The sequence below is a fragment of the Theropithecus gelada genome, chromosome 1 (assembly GCF_003255815.1).
Source record: "Theropithecus gelada isolate Dixy chromosome 1, Tgel_1.0, whole genome shotgun sequence".
NCBI classification, from domain to species: domain Eukaryota; kingdom Metazoa; phylum Chordata; class Mammalia; order Primates; family Cercopithecidae; genus Theropithecus; species Theropithecus gelada.
The window spans coordinates 148,711,666-148,738,199 of NC_037668.1; the positions used below are offsets into that span (position 1 = coordinate 148,711,666).

General features: G+C 40.6%; 1 protein-coding gene across 11 annotated transcripts in view; it reads left to right on the plus strand.

The window, feature by feature from the left end:
* Positions 1 to 26,534, plus strand: part of ESRRG (estrogen related receptor gamma) — a 641,686-nt gene that overhangs the window by 202,417 nt on the left and 412,735 nt on the right. The window contains exon 2 of one of the 11 annotated variants that reach the window (XM_025358747.1): positions 2,783 to 2,820. The exons of the other annotated variants lie outside the window; for them this stretch is intronic. The gene's annotated coding sequence lies outside the window, so the exon portion shown is untranslated. The remainder of the gene's footprint in view (positions 1 to 2,782; positions 2,821 to 26,534) is intronic. 11 annotated transcript variants of the gene reach the window in all.

A 26,534-nucleotide genomic window follows, 5' to 3' on the forward strand; every position in this document is an offset into this window, starting at 1 on the left:
GAGGGTTAAGTGGCCCCGTGACATCTTTGACTACTATTGTGCTGCTGGCAAGTATTTCATAGTAAGGTACAATGTTTTCCTGATTCTGCCTTTTAAAATGTAAAGACATCATTTTAAATGCTTTTAAAGTGTTTTTTGTTGTTGTTGTTTTTTGTCTGTGTGTAGGATATTCTGGCAGATTGGACTTTACTGAGTGTATGTTGTAGTGATCATGTAGTTGCTTTGGAAAGGTTTTGCCCGAGTTTCTGTTGATTCACTGTATTGACCAGTAAGCTGAGGTTGTGAAAGTCAGACTATTTCTTACTTTTTGTCTTTCAGTGATGCCTAAGAAGTAAAATATTGCTCTTCTTTACATCTTGTCCTGTGTTTAAGATAGAGATCCTTCTCTTTCTAATTCTACCTTCTGTGAACTTAGTAAAAGTTCTTGGTATCCATTAGATTTCAATTGAATACCCATTTCTTTCCAGGGATATCTGTCTCTTCACTCCATTTTTGAAGGGAAATTATGTAATACTAACTTTCCCAGGTTACCATTAGTTAGTCAGTTAATATCCTAGACCCAGGTCCTTCACTTGGATCCATGAACTCCATTGTGGTTGTAATGACTGTCATACGAGGATCATAGCGTGGAAGGATTCTTTTGTTGCAGAGTGTCTGTGCATTCATCATACTCTCACACGGGTTTGTAACTCAGGAAGGATGAAGAGCCACTGCCTCCTCTAATGCAGGATCTCTGATGTGTTAGTTACTCTGAGTTCTTGCTGCAGAGGCCAGCGCAGAGTAAGTGAACAGGAATCTGTGCATGCTCACTGCCAATGATGCCTTTCAATGGTGCTTGCTACTGAACCCTTTGGAATAAGGCATATTTCTGAACAGCATTCAGCAGACTCCTGCTTCAGTGTGGAAAATGGCACTTTAGAAGTTGAATTACCTTTTTCATGGCACCCAGGTTGCTTAATTTGTAAATTGAGAGTAATTTTGTCAGCGGGAGAATATGTTTTCATGTTCGAAGTCCATTGGAATGAATTTGGCGTTCTCTTTCCTCCTTCAGCTCCAACTATCATAAAATGGAGTTCTGGCCCCAAACCGTTCAGTTACATGATTCTGGGATATCATCTGTTGTTTTGCGTAGCATCAGTTTAGTTTTAAATATTGGTAACACTTACATCTACTTCTTGTGGACTACAGGTGTGCCCTGCTTTCAGAAAACTTGGATAGGCTTCAAATTCACGCTTAATATGCCATTGCAGGAAGGGGCAATGATTTGTACACTAAAAATAGATTGGCCTTAAAAAATAATTTATCACAAGATTCCTTTAAATAACCAACTCTCTTAGAGCATTTAAAATATGACTTGATTTGAAAAATCAATAGCTACTTGCTCAACTTTTCAAGAACACGTCTGCTTTGTAATGTGAGGTGGGTGAGCTGGGGGCACCGAGCCACAAAGAATGAGGGTCTTAAGTGAGCTGAAGAGGAATTAATTTTAATTTAGAAAAGAATTTGCTTTTCCAGAGTTTCCCAAGAAAAACACCTTCACCTTTATCACCTCCAGAGAACGTAAAGAAAAAAAATAATAATAAAGCAGGCCAGTTTCAGTTTGGAAAAGGTAAATCTGTTTCTTTGGTGGGTCACATTCTGCATTATGCATGTGCATAAAAGTGAGGTTTGCTTTGATCCTGACTATAAAAAGTTTATTTTTAAACTCAGACTGGGCAGGAATCCAGCGATGCTCTTTCCCCTGCAACACATCCTGGGTTTCAGGTCCCCAGCCTGGCGGAATAGAGCTAAGCAGCAGGAAGTAGTTGAAGAGTGTAGAGACTTGATGGGTGCTGAGGTTTTTTCCCCCCTTCCTCCCCTCGATTTTTGAAATTCAAATTGAATGCAATTTTCAGCTCATTTGAGCCAGAATATACTGTTGCTGAGCTTCAGTGGCTCTTAAATTCAAACTCACAGGAGAAAACAGATATCATCTGTCACAGAGGGTGGGGGAGAAGACTCCCGGCATTTATTCATGGGAGTCAGAGCTCTAGTAACTAATTCAAACCTTTCTGACTAATTGACTAATCACTCACAGGCAAACTTATCAACTAATCAATGAAACCTTTATGACACCCATCTTATGTAGTCTGGGAGTAGCTACCCCCTTCCTTTAGAAAAAATTGTTCAAGTCTATTTTTATATCATTGGCGCTTTAATACCTTTTTGGCGAAACGAGACAGAATATCGTGACAATCTTTTTTTCTGCTCTTCCTGACTATTTTTATTGTTTCCCTCTTTAATGTCTTTGTCAATTCTATTTATTTATGACAGAATTAGCAGAAAGCTTATGGGTGGCTAAGCGGTACAAAAAATTTGAGGGTTTTTTTTTCTTTTCTTTTTTGTTACTATACTGAGTACTTGAAAAATATCTTTCTTGGGGGCAAAGATAAGTACCAATTAAAAGGGAAAAACCCACTCATACAGTTCTTGAGTTTGCAAGTGTGGCTAATCTGCAGGGTGGATGTTTCAGGATGGCTTGAGAATGCCTCTGGGTGAAGTTCTGCCACTGGGTATGTGCCCAGGGAATGCAAATAGATTTGAGCAAATAACAATCTGAAATTTCTCCTCTGATATCAGAAAGAGTGCAATGTGGCAATTTTGATTCTGAAATGTAGGTTATATGATTTACTGCTGATACTTGTCCTTGAGTGTTTTAGTATAAGCCAAAATTTACATGGAGATATGAAGGCCATTAGCTGTCTCTTGCTGTTTGTCGTCTTCTTTTTTTTTTTTTCTCAAGATCCATGAGAGAAAAGTTAATTATGATGTTATTTCAAAGTAAGCAGGAGTAAAACAATTTGATCTCTAAATACTATTTTTAATGAAGTTTGTTCATAGCTATCAAACTTGGAGTTTAAAATTGTTTTGCATAAAGTAAGTATATGGTCTGGCCATATATATTTATATTTATACTCGTGTGTGTGTGTTTGTGTGTGCTGTGTGCTTGTGTGTGTGTTTGTGTGTGTGTGTGCTTGTGTGTGTGTTTGTGCGTGTGTGAGTTTACCCATCCCCAAAGTCTCTAAGAAGGTGACAGCAGGAACATCCAAATGGTAGTCATTTTCACATTAATAGTCATCAACCACTGTATTCTCTTAATGGTAATGTGCTTGTGAATTAGATCCTTCGTAAAATACATTTATTTCATTTCTTTTATAAGAACGATACTGACATGCTAACTTGTTTTCTCGTGATTATACCTCAGTACAAGTACCACAACCATATTGTTGTTTCTTGGACGCATGGTACAAGAAGCCAAACATCTACTATGAGGTTGTGATTTATAAAAAGAAATATGTATTTGTTCTCTGTTGCCCCCACAACACCCCCAACCTTCACATTCCTGACTATAGAGCTCTTTATCCCTTGGAATTTCCTGTTTGACAGGAGTGTCTTTCGTTCTATTGAGGTGACTTTTGGAGGTCTCCCAAATGGGTTCTTGTCACCAGAAAAATCAAGCCATGATTACAAGCTTGGAACTTTCAACCACACCCCTCATCCTCCAGGAAGGGGAGAGAAACTGAAGATTGAGTTAATAATTGACCATGCTTACAGGATGAAGCCACTGTAAAACTCCCTAATCTGGGTCAGATGCGGTGGCTCACACCTGTAATCCCAGCACTTTGGGAGGCTGAGGCAGGCAGATCACGAGGTCAGGAGTTCAAGACCAGCCTGGCCAACATGGTGAAACCCCATTTCTACTAAAAATACAAAAATTAGCCAGGCGTGGTGGCATGTGCCTGTAATCCCAGCTACTCAGGAGGCTGAGGCAGGAGAATTGCTTGAATCTGGGAGGCAGAGGTTGCAGTGACCCAAGATCACTCCACTGCACTCCAGCCTGGACAACAGAGCAAGACTCCATTCCCCATCCCCCCAAAAAAGATTCCTAAACTGTGGGATTTCAATTTGCAATTTCAGAGCACTTCTGGGTTGCTGAACATGGGGAGGTTCTGGGAAAGTGGCGTGCCTGGAAAGGGCTTGGAAACCCTGTGTCCCTTCCCATATACCTTGCCCTATGCACCACTTTATCTGTCTGGCTGTTCATCTATATTCTTTATAATAACCTTTATAAATATAATAAACCAGTAAAAGCAAGTGTTTCTCTGAGTTTTGTGAGCTGCTCTAGCAAATCAGTCAAACCAGAGAAGGGGGTTATAGAAACCTCCAATTTATAGCTAAATCAAACAGCAGTTGTAGGTAGCCTACAACTTTCAGTTGATGTCTGAAGTGAAGGGAAGTCTTGTGGGACTGAGCCCTTAACCTGTGGGATCTGATGCTGTTTCCAGGTAGGGAGTGTCAGAATTTAGTTAAATCGTAGGATGCCTAGTTGGTGACCATTGGAGAACTGACGTGTGGGAAAGCAAAAGCAAGCCCATACTTCTGAGCACAGAAATGTCTGTGTTGAGTGTGAGAGTAGGAAAAACAGTTTAATTTTTCCTATGTTATTACACCTACCTTGACCAGGAATCTACATTTTCAGCTAATTACTAGTTAATAGGGTTTAGTTTTTCTACTAAAATATCTTAAATTTTCAGTTTACATGTAGTTACTGAGTGCTTACTACATACCAGCCACTCACTGTGCTAAGATTAAAATATATAAAATTGTGGTTCTCTAACCTAAGTGAAGTGGACATTGGAGGTGACATATCAAAAGAGTCACCAATATGCACTATCCCAACCCTTTCTGTCAGTGGATAACCACTTTTTTAAAAACAATTGATATAGTTTGGCTATGATCCACCCAAATCTCATCTTGAATTGTAGCTCCCATAATTCCTATGTGTTGTGGGAGGGACCGTGTGGGAGATAACTGAATCATGGAGGCGGTTTCCCCCATACTGTTCTCATGGTGGTGAATATGTCTCATGAGATCCGGTGGCTTTATAAGTCTCACAAGATCTGATGGCCTTTCTCTTGGCTCTCAGTCTCACTTTTCTGCCGCCATGTAAGATGTGCCTTTCGCTTTCTGCCATGATTGTGAGGTCACCTCAGCCATATGGAACTGTGAGTCCATTAAACCTTTTTCTTCATAAATGACCCAGTCTCGGGTATTTCTTTCTTTCTTTCTTTCTTTCTTTTTTTTTTTGAGATGGAGTCTCATTCTATCTCCTAGGCTGGAGTAGAGTGGAGAGATCTCGGCTTACTGAAACTTACCCCTCCTGAGGTCAAGCAATTCTTCTGCTTCAGCCTCCCAAGTAGCTGGAATTATAGGTCCCCACCACCATGTCTGGCTAATTTTTGTATATTTAGTAGAGATGGGGTTTCGCCATGTTGGCCAGCCTGGTCTCAAACTCCTGACCTCAGGTGATCTGCCCACCTTAGCCTCCCAAAGTGCTGGAATTACAGGCGTGAGCCACTGCACCTGGCCTCTGGTATGTCTTTATCAGCAGCGTGAGAACAGACTAACACACCAATATAATCTAATTTGGAGTTGGGAGAAAGGATGATACACAAAATAATCAATAATAAGGATAATAAAATACACATACTGAGCTGCTAAATAAATAGTATTCTTCAAAATTGCTAACAGAATTGGGCAAGGGAAGGGCCAGTGGGGTGCTGATATCCTGCAAGAAGGCATTGCAGGGTTGGTAGGCCAGGGGTTAGTGGAGGGAATGTGGGGGAGCAGACCGGGAGGGAGGCAAAGCTGGAGTCCAAGCAAGAATGCAAATGAGGAATATGAGTGCAGGGCTCTTGAAGTGGAGAGGTCAGTGATGCACTAGAGCCTACTCTTACTAAGAGAGTCACTTGTTAAATTTCTAGGAATTTTGTGATCCAGTTATAATTTAATTTTCTTAAAAATTGAATGATATGAACATATAATAAGTCAATATATTAAAACCAAAAGTAATAAATACTCCAAATTAATCACTGTCCAATTATTCTTCACATTTTGGTCTTATCTATGTTCTTGAGGTATGGAAAGTCTAGAATACTGCACTGCTCTGCATCTCCTCATCAGCTCCATGTTCACCATGTCATGTTGGTAGCTCGAATCAGCCATGGAGGGAGTGTTTACACCACAGAAATTGACGGTGCCCCAAATTTTCAAGCGAAGATTTTTTTTCATTTGAGAGCCAGTTCTTAAAATTTACCAGACAAGCATGGGGTGGAAGTAGAGATGAGGCTAGAAAATTGGAAAGCCTAAGTGAAAAACTACGAGAAGGCAGAGCTACGTTAGAAAAGTGGCTCCATCTCATTAAGTTAGGCCAATGGTTTATAGTCCATTTAGAAATAATTGGGAACCATTGTCTTTCTTTAAATACTTTTTAAAATTATAATTAGCATATATTGTCAATACAGAAAATTTGGAAAATGAGAATAACGACTGTAATATTTTCTATATGTTCCACACTTTTTAAGTGCTTTAAATATAATAAATCATTTAATTCTGGAAACAGCCCTATAAGGTAGTTGCTGTTATCCTATTTCAAAGATAGAGAAATTGAGTTACAGAGAAGATAAAAGCTTCAGCCAAGTAGAAGAGCTGTGATTTGAAAGCAGGAAATTTTTTAATTCTTGTGGTCTTACTCCTGTAGGATAGTTATCTAGAGTAGGATTGCTAAGCCAAAGTGTATCTATATATTCAATTTTATAAGAAATTGTCTGTGGATCTAAACAAATTATATAAATTGGCCGGACATGGTGGCTCATGCCTGTAATCCTAGCACTTTGGGAGGCCAAAATGGGAGGATTGCTTGAGGCCAGGAGTTTGATAACAGGCTGCACAATGTAGCAAGACCTTGTTCTCTACCAAAAAAAAAAAAAAAAAAATAGCCGGGTTTGGTGGCATGTACTTCTATTCCTAGCTACTCAGGAGACTGAAGGGGGAGGATCACCTGAGCTCAGGAATTCAGGAATTTGAGGCTGCAGTGAGCCATGATCACATCACTGCACCTCAGTCTCAGGGACAGAGCAAGAGACCCTGTCTCTAAACACACACACACACACACACACACACACACCTCTACCAAAATTGTGCGAGGACCCAATTCCTAGCCATGGTTCTAATAGACTTTATTTTTTGTCAATTTATTATCGGGAAGTAGTATCTTATTTCAATTTGCAATTTTAAAATTATTAATGAGGCTGAAGATCTTTTACAACTTTAGTGGTCATTTGTATCTTCTTCACGTGGATTTACTGCGCTGCCAATTTTTTTTTCTATTGAAATCTTGTCATTTCCCTTCTTTGTTGAAACTTCTTGTGTACTAACAATATTGACCTCTTTTTCTTAAATGTGTTATAGAAATGTTTCCTTATTTTATTTTCACTTTCCCCCGCCCCCACCAAAGATGGAGTTTCACTCTGTCTCCCAAGCTAGAGTGCAATCTCAGCTCACTGCAGCCTCTGTCTCCTGGGCTCAAGCAATTCTGCTGCCTCAGCCTCCCGAGTAGCTCAGATTACAGGCGCACGCCATCACGCCCGACTGATTTTTGTATTTTCACCATGTTGACCAGGCTGGTCTTGAACTCCTGACCTCATGATCCACCCGCCTCGGTCTCCCAAAGTGCTGGGATTACAGGCATGAGCCACGCCACGTCTGACCTTATTTTCACCTTTTAATTTTGGTTTGGATTATCTTTCATGATAGAGAAGAAGTCAAATATATAGTGGTTTTTTTTTTTTTTTTTTTTTGTCGTTTCTCATTTTTCTGTCTTGATTAGATTGGCTTCTCCTCTGAAAGGAAGAAAAACTTTTTTTAATTCTAAATATTTTGTATGTCTTTTCAACATGATCCCTGCTTCCCACAGCTCATAGATGAGTGGGGAGATGACTGCAGAACGCAGAGATTTCTGCTTTGTGTGATCGGTGCTGTAACCAAGGGTACTCCTAGTGCTGGGAGAATCCTGAAGAGGGCACCTGGGACAGCTGGAGGGCGGGGTGTGGCTGGTCCTCCTGAGGGCAACATCCCAGCTGAACCTCTAAGGCTGAGGCAGCAGGGGCGGGAAGATTCCCAGGGGAGCGAAGGAGCAAGCCAGGGAGCTGGAAAACTTTGAAAAGACAGGTCTATTTTCCAGAATAAGGAAGGAGCAGTTTCTCAGAGTGGGTCAAGGGAAAACGTTTTTCATAGCAAGGGAGAATTATTTTCCTGAATTTCTCTCATTTTACACAAAGGGTAGGCCAGAGAAAGGTATTTTAAGCTGAAGACAAAGAAAGCTCTGAAGGTGAGATTAGAAAAAAATGAAATAATAAGTCAATAAAGGTAACGAATACCTTCCCCCAAAATGATTAGGGATAGACAAGGGACAAGGGTCTTCATATGAGAATGAGGAGAAACGTGCATGTCATCTTTAATATCCATGTACCTTCTCATAGTTGCTTTGGGACCAGACAGTGACAGGTGGCCCCTCACTGAACTTAGCCATTAGCCTCTCAACTTCCAAGCCCCACATCAGCCACACCAGAATAATATCCCTTAACATGCCAGCTTTCCTTACAAAAATCACATGAGTTCCCATTATCTCTGGTGAGATCTGTCCTCGTTGGGCAGTTAAGCTCTCCACAGCATTATCCCATCACCCACCTCTAGTTGCTCTTCTTCACTTTAAAAAGTGTAATCATCGTGGAAACTTGTGTGTTCTACAGACAATGCTTCCCATTTGCAGTTCCTTCTTTTTGGGACCTTCTCCATTACCCTTTGACAAGCTAACTGGAATCTGATTTATCTTTCAAGGCTCAGCTTAAATGTCACCTCCTTCGTGCAGCTTTTCCTGACACCTTGAGCTAGAAGAAATCTAGATGTTGAAGTGTCTGTCAGTACTATTTAAGACTCATGCTGAAACAACAATGTATTATAGTGCTATATTTCTATAGGTTCTAAACTAGATTGAAATTTCTGGAAGGACAAGAACTGTGTCTTATACATCTTTGCAGCTCTCAGGTCTTTAACACAGTGAAGTCTCATCCACCCTGACAAAGACTAGAAGACTAAACTCATCTCTAGAAACAGACCCATGGACAGCAGAGGCAAGGGCAGAGAGGACACTCACAGAATAAGTAGAATGTAAAGTCACTCTGAAAATGGGGGGTTGAAGCTTGAGGAGAGAGTAATTCTAAATAAACCTCAGAAGGAAGTGAGCCGGGGAATGCTCAGGGGATGAATAAATGGATCACCTGGTATTCATGGTGGAGGTCAAAGTTGAAGTTAAGTAGAATGAATTGGTAATGAGCCATGTTCACATCTTCCTTTGCACTTGAGAACCAAAAAGCAATATGGATATAGAAGAGACTGAGAGTATCTGAAGCAGAAGGAAAGAGGTTAGAAGGGAGATTAAAGATGCAAGAGAAAAAGAAGGATGTGTGAGAAAAGGGAGAAGTGAGTCAGAAAAAGGTTCTTCGAAGGGGATGTGAGTCAGAAAGGAAGATTACATAATAAACTTGGCAGAATGTCCATGAGGTGAGGACAGTGGTGAGGGGTCTCTCCTGGACTCAGAGAGGAAGGATGTGGAATGAAATCAGGTGGTGACTAATAACTTAGGTAAAGTAAGAGTGATAAAGTATGGGTGTTAGGGGGTTTCCTGAGGGCTGAAAATCAGGTACCGTTTCTATGAGAACATGGGGAGGATGACGGCAGGACTGACACGGCAGTTGTGCTCGGAAAGGGATCACCGATGTAGCATTTTATAGTTGAATAGCATCACGAAGCAGGAAGAGACCTAGGGGGTCTGATCCAATATTCTCATTTGGCGTTTAGGACAAAAAGTCTGAAAGACTTAATACCATCTCCTAGGCCCCCTGTGGTCTGCACTCTGTCCACCTTTCAGGCCTGATCACGTGCTTCTCTGCTTTCCTAAACTCCTGCAAAGCCAAACCACCTGTGAAGCACTAAACTTTGCGTTCTTTCTCATTTCAAATACCATTCTCTCTGTCTGGAATATTCTTCTACATGCTCCTTGTTTTTCTGCCCAACTCTTATTCAAATTTCAGGTCTCAGGTTACAAATATTTCTTCCAAGCACTCCCTCTCCCACCTCCCCTCCACACACGCACTGGGTCAAGTGTTCATTATATGTTCCCAAGCATTCATTTCCTATCTTTAAAATTTGATGGGAGATGTATTTCCTTTTTGATAGTCCCTTTTCTCTTCTGGGTTGTGAATTCTATTGAGTCCCATCTTTTAGTATTGTACTTGTCACAGAGTAGTTGCATAATATGTATTTCTTAAGGGAAAGAAGGAAGGAAGGAAGGAAGGAAGGAAGGAAGGAAGGAAGGAAGGAAGGAAGGAAGGAAGGAAGGAAAGGAGGGAGGGAGGGAGGGAGGGAGGAAGGAAGGAATTTGAGTGACAAACTTTCACCACCAATTGTTAACTAAGCCTGACAAGTGTCTTGTGAAGCAATTAGGTGTGACTTGAGCATTCACATTCAAATTTGGGAGACCAGTATGTTTTTTTTTTTTTTTCCCCAGTATTTTTTTATTGTGGTAGGAAAATTAACTACTTTAGCCATTTCTAAGTGTACCTACAGTTCAGTGGCATTAAGTGCATTCCCGTTGTTGTTCATCATCCATCTCTAGACATTTTTCATCATCTTAAATTGAAACTCTGTACCTATTCAACAATAATTCCCATTTCCGCTCCCCACCTGTCTCTAGCACCCCCATTCTTTCTATCTCTATGAATTTGACTACTCTGGGTGCCTCAAATAAGTAAAATCATACAGCATTTGTCCTTTTGTGTCTGCCTTATTTCTCTCAGCCTTGTGTCTTTAAGGTTCATCCGGGTTGTAGCATGTATCCGAATCCTACTCTTTTCCAAGGCTGAATAATATTCCACTGTATGTAGCTACCACATTTTGTTTTTCCATTCATTCGTTGATGAACATTTGGATTGCGTCCATAGGATACCATTGTTTTATATCCTAAAATACATAATTCTCCATGTAATCTAGTAACCCGGGAGATGGTCAGTAGCATGCAGCTGGAGGATTTAATCAGGGAAGGAAAGGATAGATGGAAGAATCATCAATGTGCTTAGAAAGGTCATCAAAAATGTCCGTGAGCACAGAGGCTGTGACAGGAGGAAGATGAGATGTTCCCATTGCATCATGGCAGTCTTGTCATGAAGAAGGCAATGAAGATGGATGCTATGAATTTCTAATGATAGTAAATATTGAGAAGTGGGGTTGAGAGATGCTCCTTTTTTTAACCTTCCCTTGTTATTGAAATGGAGGAGTGGGATGGCTAGAAGGGGCAGAAAAAAGTGAGACATCCTCTGAGAGGAGACACTGGGGAAAAGAGGTGAGAAAAAGTGGAGGCTAAAAGGGAGTTTGGCCACAGATATTTTACAGGGGAAAAAAGGAAGAGTCAATCAATTCAAAGCCATTCTACAAATTTCACACAGGGAGAGCCCTCAGCACAAGATTGATGTATATCTATTCTATAATTAACTATAATATGAAGAAGGAGATTCCACAATCACCATTATGTTCCAATCCCTCATGGTGAAGACTTTCTTCTTTTTAACTAGACTATTTTGGGCCCTTTTCTTCTCCTTGTCTTTTCAGTAACTGGAAAAGAATTACTAAAACTCACCCCATGAAAATCCCTCATGTGTCTGAATTCTTTCGAAGTTAAAGATTGGAACTGGATTAAACTCTTTTCCCTTAACAACTTCTTAGCTACAGTTTTCTAAGCCTTTAATGCCCTTTGAATTGTCTGCTCTAAGTTCTCTTGGGTTAAAGTACACCAGTAAGAATAGCCAGACTTCGTCATACCCCTTGCAAAGCTAGTGCTCTCCTTCATGATCTGGGAGCCCCGTCCCGCAGTGCCAACATCAAGTATGGCACCAGTCCTGCCTTGGAGTAAAAGAATGTCATATTCCTGAAGGAAATTTCCCAGCCTGCAGAGAGGGGCCGATGGCGTGCCTTACCCATCAAGCTCAACCTCTCAGCCTAAAGGCAGAGCAAGTCACTTTCCAAGATATGGCTGGCCCTAAAATTGTGTTAGCTTTTTGGAAGTATTATCCTTTTTCTTTCTACTTCAGAAGCTCAGCACGTTGGCCCATTTCAAGTTGCCTCTGATCTTTAACTGCTGCTCCTCAGTCCCTTGGATCCATCCTTGGGGAGATTCTCACTGGTCACTTTGCAGAGCTCCCTCAGGCCAGGAAAGACTCCCTCGCTTTGTTTCTACTTAACCCTTGCCCTTCGGGGTGGTGAGGGGCCGTCTTCAGGCTGCCTCCCTTGTAGTCTATTATTACTTGCAGGTGATTAGCAGGTCGCTTCTAAGCAAAAAGGAACATTGCCCCAGGCACCGCATTCCCATAGGCTCTTGCCATTTTGCTACAAAAGAGAAAAATCGAGTCTTTGAAGAGTGTATATACACTATTCATGTACTTAGAAAGAGAGGAATGTCTATAAAATTTCAAGAACAGCGTTGGATTTTACTCAGTTATCAGACGGCAGAACTCTTGAGTTACGGTTCGGATTGCTTTTGGAATTAAAAAGAAGCAGTTGCCATTTCTAAGCATCCCGTCTTTTAATAAAAGTTTATTTGAGACTTTCTCTCTAGACACTAATCCCCCAACAAGTTGTATTCCAGTGAGACAGAGTGTCCCTGAAATATAGTAATTGGGGCTCTGTTGGGCTATTCTTTATGCAGGGAGAGCTCGCTTAGTGACAGCGTGCTGCATCCAGTGTGCAGCATTCCACCCTGCACTCTGGCTACTCATTTGACCAGATGAAAGCTTCCTTCTCTACCTCAATCCTCCAGGCTTTTTTGTCACCTACACTGCTACCTTCAGATCCCCCAGGGGACATATTATATGCTTCTTTCAACATCTTGAGCTACTGTCCCCAGTATTAAGTGAAACATTATACTTTTTTTTTTTTTTTGTATCTCTATTGCTGCAAGTGCAATTTCCCTCTCAGGCTACAAAACAAGTAACTAGTTTATTTTCCTGAGTTTTAAAAGGCTAGTTTCTCTCCTATTATTTTTCATTGAAAAATAAAATTTTAAAAATAAACGTAACTTTTCCCCCTTCGCTCCTCTGCCAAATAAATATTGCCAAACCATTTGGTCTTTGGACTTCATGGATTCACATTTCATGTGTAAGAGCCACAGGAACATAACAGGCGTGATTTTTTTTTTCCACAGGTGTTCTCGGTTTTCCTGGGAAGGAAAGTGGTTGAGCTGAAGTACCTGTTCCCACAGAACAGGCCAGGGAACAAGTCCTCTGTCTCCTCAGTTTCTTTGGTTCTGGATTTAGTTTTTTACTCAGTTATGAGAGTGTGGTGTGTCCCTTAGAGCACCTGGCCAAATTCATGTGATCTGGTGTTTCCCAGGTGTGTACAAATCTGCAGAAGCAGCGGCTCCAGGGCAGGGGCCTGGTATCTGTGTTCTAACAAGTGCCTGAGGTGCTCCTTTGGGTCTGGCAAGTCTGGAAAACACCGGTCCATCCATCCTGGATTTTTGCTTGCAGACGTGTGCCAGATTTCAGGGTTGTCTGAGGGCTGTGGAGTTGTTTGTGTGGCCTTTTTCTCCTGCTCGCTCAGATTGTTTTCTCCTGATGTGATCATTAACTGTGAACAGCAGACCCACTTTGGTTTTTTCTGGAGACAGAGTCTAGCTCTGTTCCCAGGCTGGAGTGCAGTGGTGCAATGTTGGCTCACTGCAACCTACATCTCCCGGGTTACAAGTGATTCGCTTGCCTCAGTCTCCCGAGTAGCTGGGATTACAGGAGTACAGTACCATGCCTGCTAATTTTTGTAGTTTTGGTAGAGACTAGATTTCACCATGTTAGCCAGGCTAGTCTCAAACTCCTGACCTCAGGCAATCCTCCTGCCTTGGTCTTCCAAAGTACCAGAATTACAGGAGTGAGCCACCACGCCCAGCCAATCAGACCCACTTTGAATAAACCAGGAAAAGAGGGAGTATGTTCTCTGCCTCCAAAAATAAAAATAAAAACCCAACCTCCTGTCCCCCAAAAAACAGAAAAACCTCAGGGGCATGTTCTTCTCTTATATTTGAGAATAACCTTAGAGGTATAAAACTGAAATACTCCTCAGGTGAACCGCTGCAGTCTTCCTTGTCTTAACAGGTTTTTTGTTTGTTTGTTTGTTTATTTGTTAGTTTTGAGAGGGACTTTCGCTGTGTCACCCAGGCTGGAGTGTAGTGGTGCGATCTCAGCTCACTGCAACCTCCACCTCCCGGGTTCAAGCAATTCTCCTGCCTCAGCCGCCCAAGTAGCTGGGACTACAGGTGTGCACCACCATGCCCAGCTAAATTTTGTATTTTCAGTAGAGACGGGGTTTCACCATGTTGGCCAGGCTGGTCTCGATCTCCTGGCCTCATGATCTGCCCTCCTCAGGCTCCCAAAGTGCTGAGATTACAGGCGTGAGCCACCGCACCTGGCCAACATGTTTTACATAACAACAGTCGTTCAGCCTGTTGAGCCATCCTGTTTAAGTCCCCAAACCTTTGTCTCCCTGTGGGAGAACTGCCTGTGGTTCCTATTGCTTGATAAGGTGGTTCAGAAAAGGGACCTGTTTCAACGACCTGAAAATCTTCTTGGGTAGATAGTAGCAGATGATACAGAAGAAAACCAGGAGGCTTTGGGGTATGCTGGGGAGAGCTACTAGATGTAAATATGCATAAGAAAGACCATATACTTTTATTATCTGTGGAATATGGCAGGTGGGGCCTGCGGAACAATTGAAAACAGTATCTGAGGTACATAATGAAGTTTTAGAGCTTCTCACCTCACTTGCTACAGCTTCCTGTTTGCCCAAGTCACATTTCTACCCTGTCATAAATATACCCTGGCTGGAGCTGCAAACTCTATCAATAACAACAAAAAGCCATGACATGAGACTTTCCTGTATTTGCAACACTCTTTGGATTGCCATGGCAACAATAGTTTTAATTATGGAGAGGCAAAATGATAACTTTTATATCAGATGTGGCTCACTTTTCCCTGTGGACAAAACTGATTTGAGAGAGGCTTTGCATGTGGATTTCCTTCTAGGCTGGATTTTATTATCTGCTCTAACAGACAGTTCTTTTGCTTATGGAATGAACCAGAAGAAGCCAAAGTCCTGGCTGAAGGGGCTGCTGGACATTGGCCCTTGTGGAGGCGAATTGGACCTTTTGGTCTCGGAGGCAGCCTGATGTGCTTGTCACGTGTGCTTTTAAGAACCAAGTGAGCCATTGCTCTCGAGGGCTGCTTTTGGCTTCCCCTTTCAACCAGAGGAAATCTGCATGTTAGGATAGAGACGCGCGTGAAGTATCATCTGGTAATCATCCTTGACAATGTTCAGGATTATGCTGGAGGGACAAACAAGTAATTCCATTGCAGTAGCAGTCATGGAAATACACAAATCATAGCAGCTTTCCAATTAGAGCTATGGAGGGGGAAATGTGGGAAAGAAAACCTCTTCCTCTGTCTGCTCCCCCTGCCCTTCATTTCTGGATCCACTTGCTCACTCCTCAAATTTCTCTTCAAGTTTGGAGAGGTATCACACCATCTCTAAATAATTCTGGGCTCCCTCATTTTGAAAGCTCTTGCAAAGCTAAATAATCTTCGTCTTAGGTAAACATAAATCATTGTCTACCTTCTTTGCTCCTTGAGTAGACCTTTTGATACCTTCATTAATTATGGCCACTGCCTGGTGGTGCAGTGATGGCTGAGTCACTGCCGTGAGCATCTTCCCTGGAACGCCCCCATTTCTGACACTGAACCTGAAAATCCAATTCATTGTTAACGAAGCCCTTCATTGTGACACTGGACAGCCAGGTGGTCAGGCAAGTAAAAGAAATGTGCCCGAAAAATGCAGCAGCGTGGTTGTAGGAGTGAGGGTTGGAGGAGGTGGGTGCGTGGAATGTTGATGGAATGATGCTGTCCTTAAAACCTGCTGCCACTGTTTCTAATCTCTGGCAACCCCTGGAATAAGATCTTGATCCTCTGCTCGGATCTGCCGACTCCACCAACGGTCCGGTTAATTACAATCCCAGCTTTTGAAGGCCAGAACGCCCATGCAGAACTGTTGAGTAACAGGCACTATGGTTCTCATTTCTAATCCTTTCCCACATTATTTTTTGGAAAAAAAAATGCAGAAAAGTCCCGATTTTTGGTAAATCTTGCTCAACAAATGACACAGTCTCTGTGTTTGTTTTGTTTCCACATTCAGGGAGCTTTGCAGCTATGATTTTGATTTTGGAGTTTAGGCATGTTAATTAAGCCTTTGTATGAAAGCAGAGGGGTTCTGTTTCTTGTTTGTTAGTTTAATAAGATTTAGTGTTAAGAATGGCACTGAGAATCTGTCAGAATTAGCTTGGCTGCATATGTGTAGCTCAGTGCTTTGAGACCCTTGAAATGTCTGTTTTTAGGACATCAGCAGGGGGCTAATGAAAAGGCTTTGTTGATTTTAACGAATTGCAAGCCACTGTAGCCAAAATAAATATAATCTGCTTTTTGGATTAGTTGTCACAGATGATTTTACCTACTAACAGTGATTAAAGAACCCGAGTGGACCAGAAGCATAGCTGCTCTCTGGTGACTCTTGCTAAAATAGCAATAAACAGAAGTAAATAAAGACTTAGGGCATTAGTTATCTTTAATAAACAGTGACACCAAATATACAGTGTGCAGGCATGAAAGGGTAGGAGTGGAGGCTTAGGGAAGATTGGGGTGTCAAATACCTGTATGGCGCACGACAGTATGGCTCTTGCTGCCACAAAGACTTGCAGTTGTTACAACAACAAAAAACCCACAGGAAACACTAAAGTGCTTGCTGGTATTGTTCATGTGTTATCATTGTGGTTCATTAGAAAGTGGTTAGAAACCCAGGCTATCTTCTTGTTTCCCAGCTCCTTTTCCAAAGCCAATCCAATTCATTGCCATTCTGCTCTCATCTTCCTTCGGACTCGGGGACCAAAGTTGAAATCCTGCAACTATAGGATTAGAGTATGAAAATGAAGGAAGTGTTAATTACTTGTGTAATTATTAACCTTCTTGCTGCAGTAATTCTACCCAGTTAATGAACAGGCGACCAGTCCTATATCCTTCTTTGTATTTTTCTACCCTGATGAAAAGAATGACTTGCCCCGACTGACAAATCTGATCCTTAGATTTCCCCAGGAAAGTCTCCGGGTTTTCCCTCATTATTGCTTAACTGCAGCTTGAACTAAAAAGGTTGTGTCTGAAATCCTCTCAGACAGGGCCTGGGAGTGCTGGCTGAAAGATGCCTTTAGTAGCCAGAAAAATTATCAGGTGAGAGAAGCTACAGTTTTTCCTATTATTTTTAATTTTATCCAATGTTTTAAAAAAATGCTGTGTACGCTTCATCTGTGATGGCAAACCAAGTGACAGTAAGAGCCTTCTTTAGCTTCTCTTTGCCCTGGAGAGTAGATATTATTGTATTTGTTTACAGATGCAGAGACTGGTATGCCCAAGGTCCGTGGTGGGTCATAGGGAGAACCAGCAATAGATCATCGCCTTCCAGTTAGTTCCTGGTGGTAACCGGGGTGTTATCCCACTATTGACTGGCCCAAAGCAGCGCACAGCCACTCACTATTTCAAAGATTATAAACTTCACCCTCCAGAACTAGTAGCTGTCATTCTTAAGGTTTTACCATGTGCCAGGCACTGTCCTTTTTAGATAGCATGCCATGTGATAATGCACAATAAATGTGTTCATCTCAAATATTTCTTGAGTGATTCCAAGTACCAGTTCTGCTTTAGAGATACAGCGGGGAATAAAATTAATACAAATAGCTGCCCTCCTGAAGTTTTTATTCCACTGAAAGGAGTTAGGACAATAAATGCAATAAATTTTTAAAAATTCATTATTTTAGAAGGTGGTAAGTGCTATGGAGAGAAAGCAGGAGAGTAGAGTTGCAATTCGAAATAAGATGAGTGGAAAAGCCCCACTGAGCAGGTGATACTGGCGCAGAGACTTGAAGGAAGTGAGTGAGCAGCCACCTAGGTGTCTGGGGAAGTGTGCAAAGTGAAGAAGTGCAGAGGCTGTCACCAGAGTTCTGTAGGAGGATTAGGGGAGGTCAGAGTTAATAAGAGGTCAAGTTCGTAGGAGTTTGCAGTCCATTGTCAGGAACGTGCCCTTTACTCTTTGAGAGATAGGAAGCCTTTGGGAAGTTTTAGACAGAGGCTACCCTGAGAAGTAGGTAATGTTATCCTCGACTTACTGATGGAACACAGAGGGAGCTCAGAGTAAGTTCAGTTAAGTACTTGCAAAAAGTCTCCATGTGACTAAGAGGCAGAGAACACACTGTCTTACTCCTCCACGCTGCTACTACTCTCCGCCTCCTAATGAAAGATGTGTCTGGTATCTACATGATGTCTTTCTTACCATCAAATGGGAAAAAATCTTGCCAACTTTATTTTTAAAATGATGCATCCTTTGACTATTCGGATTCAAAGTCATGTAGTAATTGGACCATTCAGGATACCATTTGCATCATTAAGTTTAGTTTCCAAATGAGACAGCAGAGCTTAGGGAAATCTTTAAGTCGGGTAAAACAGCTCGAGGTCACATAAGCAGGTAATGTTGGGTCTGAGATTTAAACCTAGTTCTGCTGCCCAACTCTGAGTCGTGTGCCTCGCTCACAGCATAATGCTGCCTCTACAACACTAATAATTTTAGACACTAAGATGCATTAAACATATGTAGGGAATGAGAGGCCTGTAATAGTGACCTTTTCATGCAGCTCCTTCCCTCAACTTCTTCCTTCATATTCCAGGACAGATCCTGGGGCAGATGTCCAGTTATCTGCTGGATCATATTGAAATCCTGTAGCTAGAAAAGGCAGCAGTGTAATAATTGAAAGCATTGTGTTGAAGTAAGTGTTTGGGGACTGTCCTTAGATTTCATTTGTCTCAGGAATTTATTTTTCAAATTCTGTGAACCACCACAAGGTGATATAAGTCTTTTTCTTTGTACATCAGTAACAATCTATTCTGGTTGTTTCTTTTATGGTGAACTTGAAAGATAAAAAGGCATCATTAAATATTCTCATCTAATTCTTTAATGACTGTGAAAGGCTATGCCATGGCTGGCAAATGCAGGCACGCAATTGTACATACAGAAAAATATGCACACACACACACACTCTGCCCTACATTCACACACAACTAGAGTTCTCTATTTTCTATGTCTTGTTTGTAATTTTGACTCACGTTGATTATCTTGATCAACACTATTTGAATGATTTAAATCATTATTTTCCCTGACTGGAGTCCATACCAACTTCTGGATATGACTTTTTAAGGAAGACTTTATGTCTACAATCTTTAGAATTTTGATGGACTAAATAAAAACTCGTTTTGTAGTGCAAGCACAGCATTGCTCTTTTCCTTCACTCAATAACTTTGCATTTCAACGTTGTATTTTCTGCGAAGGAAGCACTGCCATGTGAATGAATGATATATTATACAACTTCATCTTGCTGCTGGCAAGTTCTTCCCCAGTGCATTTCTGACGTTCTCTTGTATCGTAGTGCTACCCTTTTGTAGGCTTCGTTTGGCATCTGCCACCATTTCCCTGAATAACCTAACAAGATGCCAGTGATACTCAGTCTCACACTTATTAGAATAAAATTTAATGCAGGTGCTCTGTTCATTTTCCATGGAACTCTTACTTGGGTGTCTGGCATTTTGAAATAAGAGGAAGTAATTATCTTGTTCTCCTACCATACACTGACAGGTGGGATGGACCCAAGCAAATGCATGGTTCTGCTTAAAATTCAAATTAACACCAGGGTCATGTCTGTGGTGGTATAGAAACATGATATTTCTCCTCCATGCAAGACTAATTCGGATGTGCAATGTGAGTTTTTCTTGTCTGATTTTTTGAGAAGTGGTCTAGCTATGGTGATAGGCTGTTTGTTTTTTCCTTGAATTCTGTAAGAGAAGAATAAATAGAATATATTCTGTTTTAATGCGTTATTGAAGAAGCAACTTTGTTTACTAGAAAACATTGTTAACCTAGCAACAGATTTATACTGGTTGGTGTTCAAATTTCAGAGCTGCTTTTCAGCCCAAGCCTGAGTGTTCTAGCTGTATGATTGGTCTCTTCAACAAAGCCTTTGAAATATAATGTTTCTCAGTTCAACCCCCGAAGTGCTATTCCTAAAATGATTAACATTTTCACAAATTGAAAATAAAATTACCCATGCCACGTGGATGGCATTTTCCCTACAAAGGGAAAGCACTAGTATGCTTTGCTCAACAGGTGACTTGGAATTAACAAACCCTTGGCTCCAAGAGAAAGAGCATGAAACCAGAGCCAATAAGCACGTGAGGCCTCCCGTTTGTGAGTTTCAAAGTTATGCCAAGCTAATTTCCCATAGTTTTCTTAGTGGCTGGATATAAGTAATTTTACTCTGAAATAGAAACATTAGATAAGGAAGTGAATTTACACAGGTTTATATTTGAAACTGACATAAAAATATGTAACAGTTAATACCAGATGTTAAATATTATTAATATTTTTTGTAGTTTATAAATGTTGTATTATTCATTCGATATTCATAAGTGTGTGATGAAGGTAGTATAGGCATCATTATTCTCATTTTCCAGATTAATAAATGACTTCAGAGTTTATTTGATTATATATATACACACCTATAATTATATATATATAAAATTATATCTATACATATTTACCATCAGGAATCTTACTTTGGTTTTCATGTTCTCTGATTTCAAATATAAGGCCTTTTAAACAATATAACCTTGACTTTTATAGATTATTTTTATTTTTAGCTAACATTCTGCTTTATTATAAATATTTTTAAATTTTAACTCAAAGCACAATCAGTTTATCACAGAAATTTGAATTGTGGAAAGGTTCTATCAGGTCATTATCATCTTTATTTTTAAATCTCATAGTGAAAAGTTAAATAATAATACAGACCAGGAAGGAATCTCTAGAGACAGGAAGAGGATTTGATGAAGTTTGCATGTGAGGAGTAAGCTGAGCATATAGTGTATCTACGTAGAGAAGCTTGCACTATCTAGAATTATAGAGAAGGAAAATTTGCTGTTTGTTTTAGCCTTAAAAATAGGTAACACATAGCAGGCTTATTTTCCCCACGCCAGTTTATAGAGTTGAGGCAGAATAAGGTGACCGAGACAGCAAGGTGTTCCTTTGAAAGAGACAGCAGGGCACATATTGCTTTTCCAAACTCTCTGTGTACATATAGCTGATTCCATTCATTAGTACATTTAAAATGAAGAATGTGAGAATGTGGGATACTTAAAATAATCTTAAAAGTCCATGTTTGAAAAGAGGAATTTTCTCAGGACTAAACAAAATTAACTGTCCCAGAAGCTGATGTTTGGAATTGAATTACAAATGCCTTTGTAGATTTTAAATTTCACAAAACATGTTCTAGCATCACTTAAAAATAACAACTTTAAAGGGCTCATAAATAAAGACATAAAAGGCGTTTTGACATTTAATACAAAAACAGCATTTTGATGAACTGGGTAAAAATGAATCAGAGACATATGGATTACATATTTCTTATAGTGCGCCTGAGTTTTAAAATTGAGGCAGTGGAAATCTGGCAAAATATTTTTGGGGAATTTGCTACATATACTATATTTAAAAAGAGGTGAAGATGAACTCCAGACTGCTATGATTGCTCATGACATTGAATTTGATAACTTTTAATTTGCGGATAAGAAATTCTTGTGAAATAGCTCAATCTGTCTATGTGTTGTAGAAGTGAGTGGTTGGAGACAGTGAGTACCAATTCATCTGATCACATAATCATTCAACAAACACACAATGCCAAGTTCTGTACTAGGCACTGGGGTGACTTCTATGATGACTAACATGAACTGTGGACTCTGCTCTTGTGGGAAGGGTAGACGGTTGTAGGAAGGTACTCACAAATTTCTGGGTATTACAAATTCCAAGTACTTTGGGATATACGAAAGAGACCACTGACAGAGTATTTACTGGGTGTCAGTCACCGTGCTAGCCACATCACATTCATTATCATGTTTGACTGTGAGATCTCTATAAAATAGGAATTATTATTTCCCCTTTTAATGGATGAGAAACATAACATCAAAGTATACAGATCAGGTGACTTGTTGCGTGTCAGTGGTAATTGGCTACATTGGTTGCTCACAGTGAACCGTGTCTTTTATACTCACACTCGTGTAGTCACCACTCCTTGAATCAAGGCTGGCCCTGGGATTCACTTAACCACTAGACTGTGGCAGAAATGATCTTGTTCCAGTTCCAGACCTAAGCATATAGTAGGCCTGGCAGCTTTCACTTCTGTAGTCTTGAAAGCCCTGTCACCTGGTTAAAAAAAAAAAAAAAAAAAAAAAAAGTCTATTTACCCTGCTGGAGAGACTGCATGCTGAGACTATGTAGAGAGACACAGGAAAACGGAGAGACCCTGAGATTCTAGGGGAGGAGAAAGAGAGGTTCAGTTGAACCCAGATCCCAGCCAACTAGCCAGCTGAATGCAGTCACATGAACAACCACCAGTAAGATGAACAGAAGGACGCCGCTGAGCCCCGCCCAGATTATGGACTCGTGAGCAAATACAATGGTGGTTGTTTATAACCACTGAGTTTTGGGTGGTCATTTACATAGCAAAAAAAAAAAAAAAAAAAAAAAGACTCAAGCTGAGTGAAGCTGGAACCCAGATCACTCTAGCTCTAATGTATCTATATATTTTCACTGTGTTTGCTCATGAGATGAGGGTGAGAAATGGAGGAACAGGATCCGTTGGTATTTGAGCACTTCTCAAAATGGTCTACCTCTGACATGAATGAATTCTGAAAAAGAAAATGTTAGAAGACTCTTTACTTTGTACTTTAGAGGAAAAGAGGAACACAGCAGTGGTATAGGACCCATCCCCAGGGCCTTCTTGCTGTGCGTGCCTGGCGGTGCGTGTATCAGAAAGAACATGAGCATGTGTCCCCAAATTCTCATTCCTGATCCTGTTTCTGGGCAAATGCCATGTAAATGTTTGTATTGACTTTATTTAGAATTATCAAACTAATAACGGATGCTAATGAATTCCCATCTTTCACTTGGGAGTTTATAAAGTGAGCACTGACAGGAACTTTGAAAAGTACACAAGTTCAACACACACATACACACATGGGGGGCATGATGAACGGTGACATGAAACAAATGGTGATCAAAAGATATGAAACAGGGGCAGCATGCAGCGGTCAGGGAGAGCTGAGGGTCCCTGGCTGATAACACAGGGGAGCACTTGAAAGGATAATTTTCTGGCAAGTCCACGTTTGAAGTGATGTCATCTTTTTTATTCTCTCAACTCAATTGCTTCTCTGAAGCTCATTCTTTCCATTCTGATGAGGAGCAAAAATGTTACATCAAAGGTTAATGCTTGAATTGGGGCTGAAAGGGAGAGGAGAGTGGGTGGGCACATGTACACACACACACACACAGTGGTAGGGAAAGACAGAATCACAAATGACTAAAAGTTCTTAAAAGTATGAAATAAAGGAAAATAGCCATCTTCCTCTCCTGGCGAATAGTTCACAAGATCTCCTAGAGTTTGGATGTGAACTGTCATGCTGCATACTGTCACTGGCTGTTTCCTTTGGAAGCCCGAGGTAGTACAGTGTGTGAAGAGAGCCGCTGTGATACCATCAGCACTTCCGGTGCACACAGCAAGCTCCTGATTTGCCGAAATAGACATTCCTGGGTTCTTTCCTCAGCATTACCTGGATGTCAGTTAACACAGCTCTTTTTCTAGTCTTCCTCAGGAGACTCTCTTCAGTAGATGCAGCCTTGCATCCTGTGCCCCTGCTACTGTAACAGCAGTTCAGATTTCTCTTTGTAATCAAGTACTCATTTCCAGGTTTTTTTTTTTTTTTTTTTTTTTTTTTTTTAGCTATCTTGGCTGTTTTGGGTTGGATGGTAGATTGATTTGATTTTGTATGAATGCAAAATGTTGCGTTCAAAGTGTTGAACTTTAAATGTTCGAAGTGTTGAAAGAGCACCTTCTCCCTTTTCCTCTCCACCCCATATGCAGCCTCCTTAAGGAGAGAGGAATGCGTGGTTGTTTTTCTCTAAGTTGTGGCGACGTATTTGGCCTATTCATGCCAATCAACAGATGTGAGGGTGAGGGACCACCTGGCTCTTGGGCATCCTTTCAGATGCAGAGCAGTGGTGACCTTGCTGCTTTATGTAGCTTCTTTGTCTTCTTCAAGTTGTCCCACACAGTGGTGAACCAGAAGCTTCCTGGGTAACTAGCAACCACAGGATGTGTGCTGCAACTCATGAAGAGGTATGGCAGTCTCTGGCAGTCACACCAAGGGAAATCCAGAGATGGAAGAGATTCTGGGGACCTCCATGTTTACTGATGGAGAGTTGAGGGAGAAATTTGGAAATCGTGTACATACTTTGGCACATACTGGTGACTAGCAGTATTATTCTCCCTCCAGGTTCCTCAACTTACATTTAGATCTTTGAATAAAGGTCTGGGAAATTAGTACTTAAAAACAAATCCCTCCTGTGCTGTGAACATTTTTTTCAGAGCCTGAGGCTTCTGGATGGAGTAAGGAAAGAGGTAAAGGGTATGTTTCCTGTTGCCCGGTCTGTCTTCTGTATCCCTCTGTCCTCCGGCCAGACAGTGATTATGGTGGCCAATGCTGCATAGACTGCATTAGGGTGGGAGAGATGGTGACCTCCTGCAAATGGTCACCACTGCCAGATTATTATATTGAGCATCAGGAACACTGGTATCAGGTACTCTACTGGCTTGGCAGAGGAGGTATCAAGGGGTAACATGCGCGAGATCAAACCACTGGCGCTATTAATTAAGTGAGCACTTTTGAAAATTGTACAATTCAGTTTCTTTTGGTAATGTCAGCAGACAATTAGACATGTTTACGTGGTCAAAGTCTTTTTTTCATACCGAGATGTTTTATATGAAGCTGAAAGTTTTTAGAGAGTTGCAGGGCCACTGATGGTTTGAAAAATGGCCTCTTAGCAATGTGTTTAACTTACAATGGGAAAAGAGTGCGCATTTTTATAAGTAACATTTTATTTCGTTTGTGTGATGAGGCTCATATAACAATCAGTGTTAAATATGCGATACTACACTAGAGTCAAGTACACACATGAATATGCTGCTAATACTAATAAAAAACCAGAATTTTCCTCTTCAGGAAACATTACAAATATTTGTTTATTAATCCCCCGTGTCAGAGCTGAGATTAGAACTCAAGCTTTTCCTGCCAACGGATTCGCTTTATCTTCAGCTGATAGCAGAGCTCATGGAAATAGCAGTACAGGAAGACAGTGTTAAGTTAAAAAAACAGGGTGGGGGGACGGGGAGCTAATATGATTTTTAAGAACTTGAAATAGATTTTTCTTGACCAGTGCATACTGGAATGAAGTTTTCTGGTGCTTTCCATGTTGTCATTTCTGTTTGCAAAAATAGCATTGTAGTTTGCTGTTTATTAGTATAGAAATAAAATGCATTGATTTTTAAAATTTTTCTCCTCATCCTAATTCCCCTAGACATAACTGTGGATCTCTCGAAGTCAGAAAAGGGTAAAAACCTTGCAACTACTGCTATAATTATAACGATAGCTAATTTCTCAGGCTTCCTCAAGGTTTATAATTATCATTAATAACAATGACTTACAGCATATAGAGTTTTATACATTGTAAAGTGCTTATCACATGCACTACATTATTTGATATTCATAACCACCCTTTGAGGTAGACAGGGAAGCTATTTTTATTCCCATCTTAGAAACAGGAAACAGACTCAGCATGCTTGAGGGATCGACAAGGGCTGCAGAGTGAGCAAGCTTGGAAAAAGTGCAGGAATCACGCTTGGACCCAGATCTCCTATTTTCGAAGCCACAATCCACTGATTACGTGAAGCAATAATGACACATTTTTTAAACCCTAAATATTAAACATAATGTTTTCTACACTTTCCTTTGATATCATTGGAAAAATATAAGTATAAAGGATGCATATTCATTCATCCCTCAGTATCAATGAAGGATTGTTTCCAGTAGCCATCCACCCCACACGAAAATCCATGAATACTCAAGTCCCTGATATAAAATAGTGTAATATTTGCATGTAACCTATGCACATACTCCCATATACTTTAAATCATCTCTAGATTTCTCAATACGATGTAAAAGCTATGTAAGTAGTTGCTATAATATATTTGTTATGGAGTAATGACAAGGAAAAAAAGTCTGCATATTATCAGTGGAGATGCAACCATCCAATTTTTTTTCAAATATTTTCTTTTCTTCCTTTTTTCTTTGTTTCTTTCTTTTTTCTTTTTTGAGACAGAGTCTTGCTCTGGAGTGCAGTGGTGCGATCTCAGCTCACTGCAACCTCCACAACCTGGGTTCAAGTGATTTTCCTGTCTTAGCCTCATGAGTAGGTGGGATTACAGGCATGTGTCACTACGCCCAGCAAATTTTTGATATTTTTAGTAGAGATGAGATTTCATCATGTTGGCCACGCTGTTTTTGAACTACTGGCCTCAAGTGATCCACTTA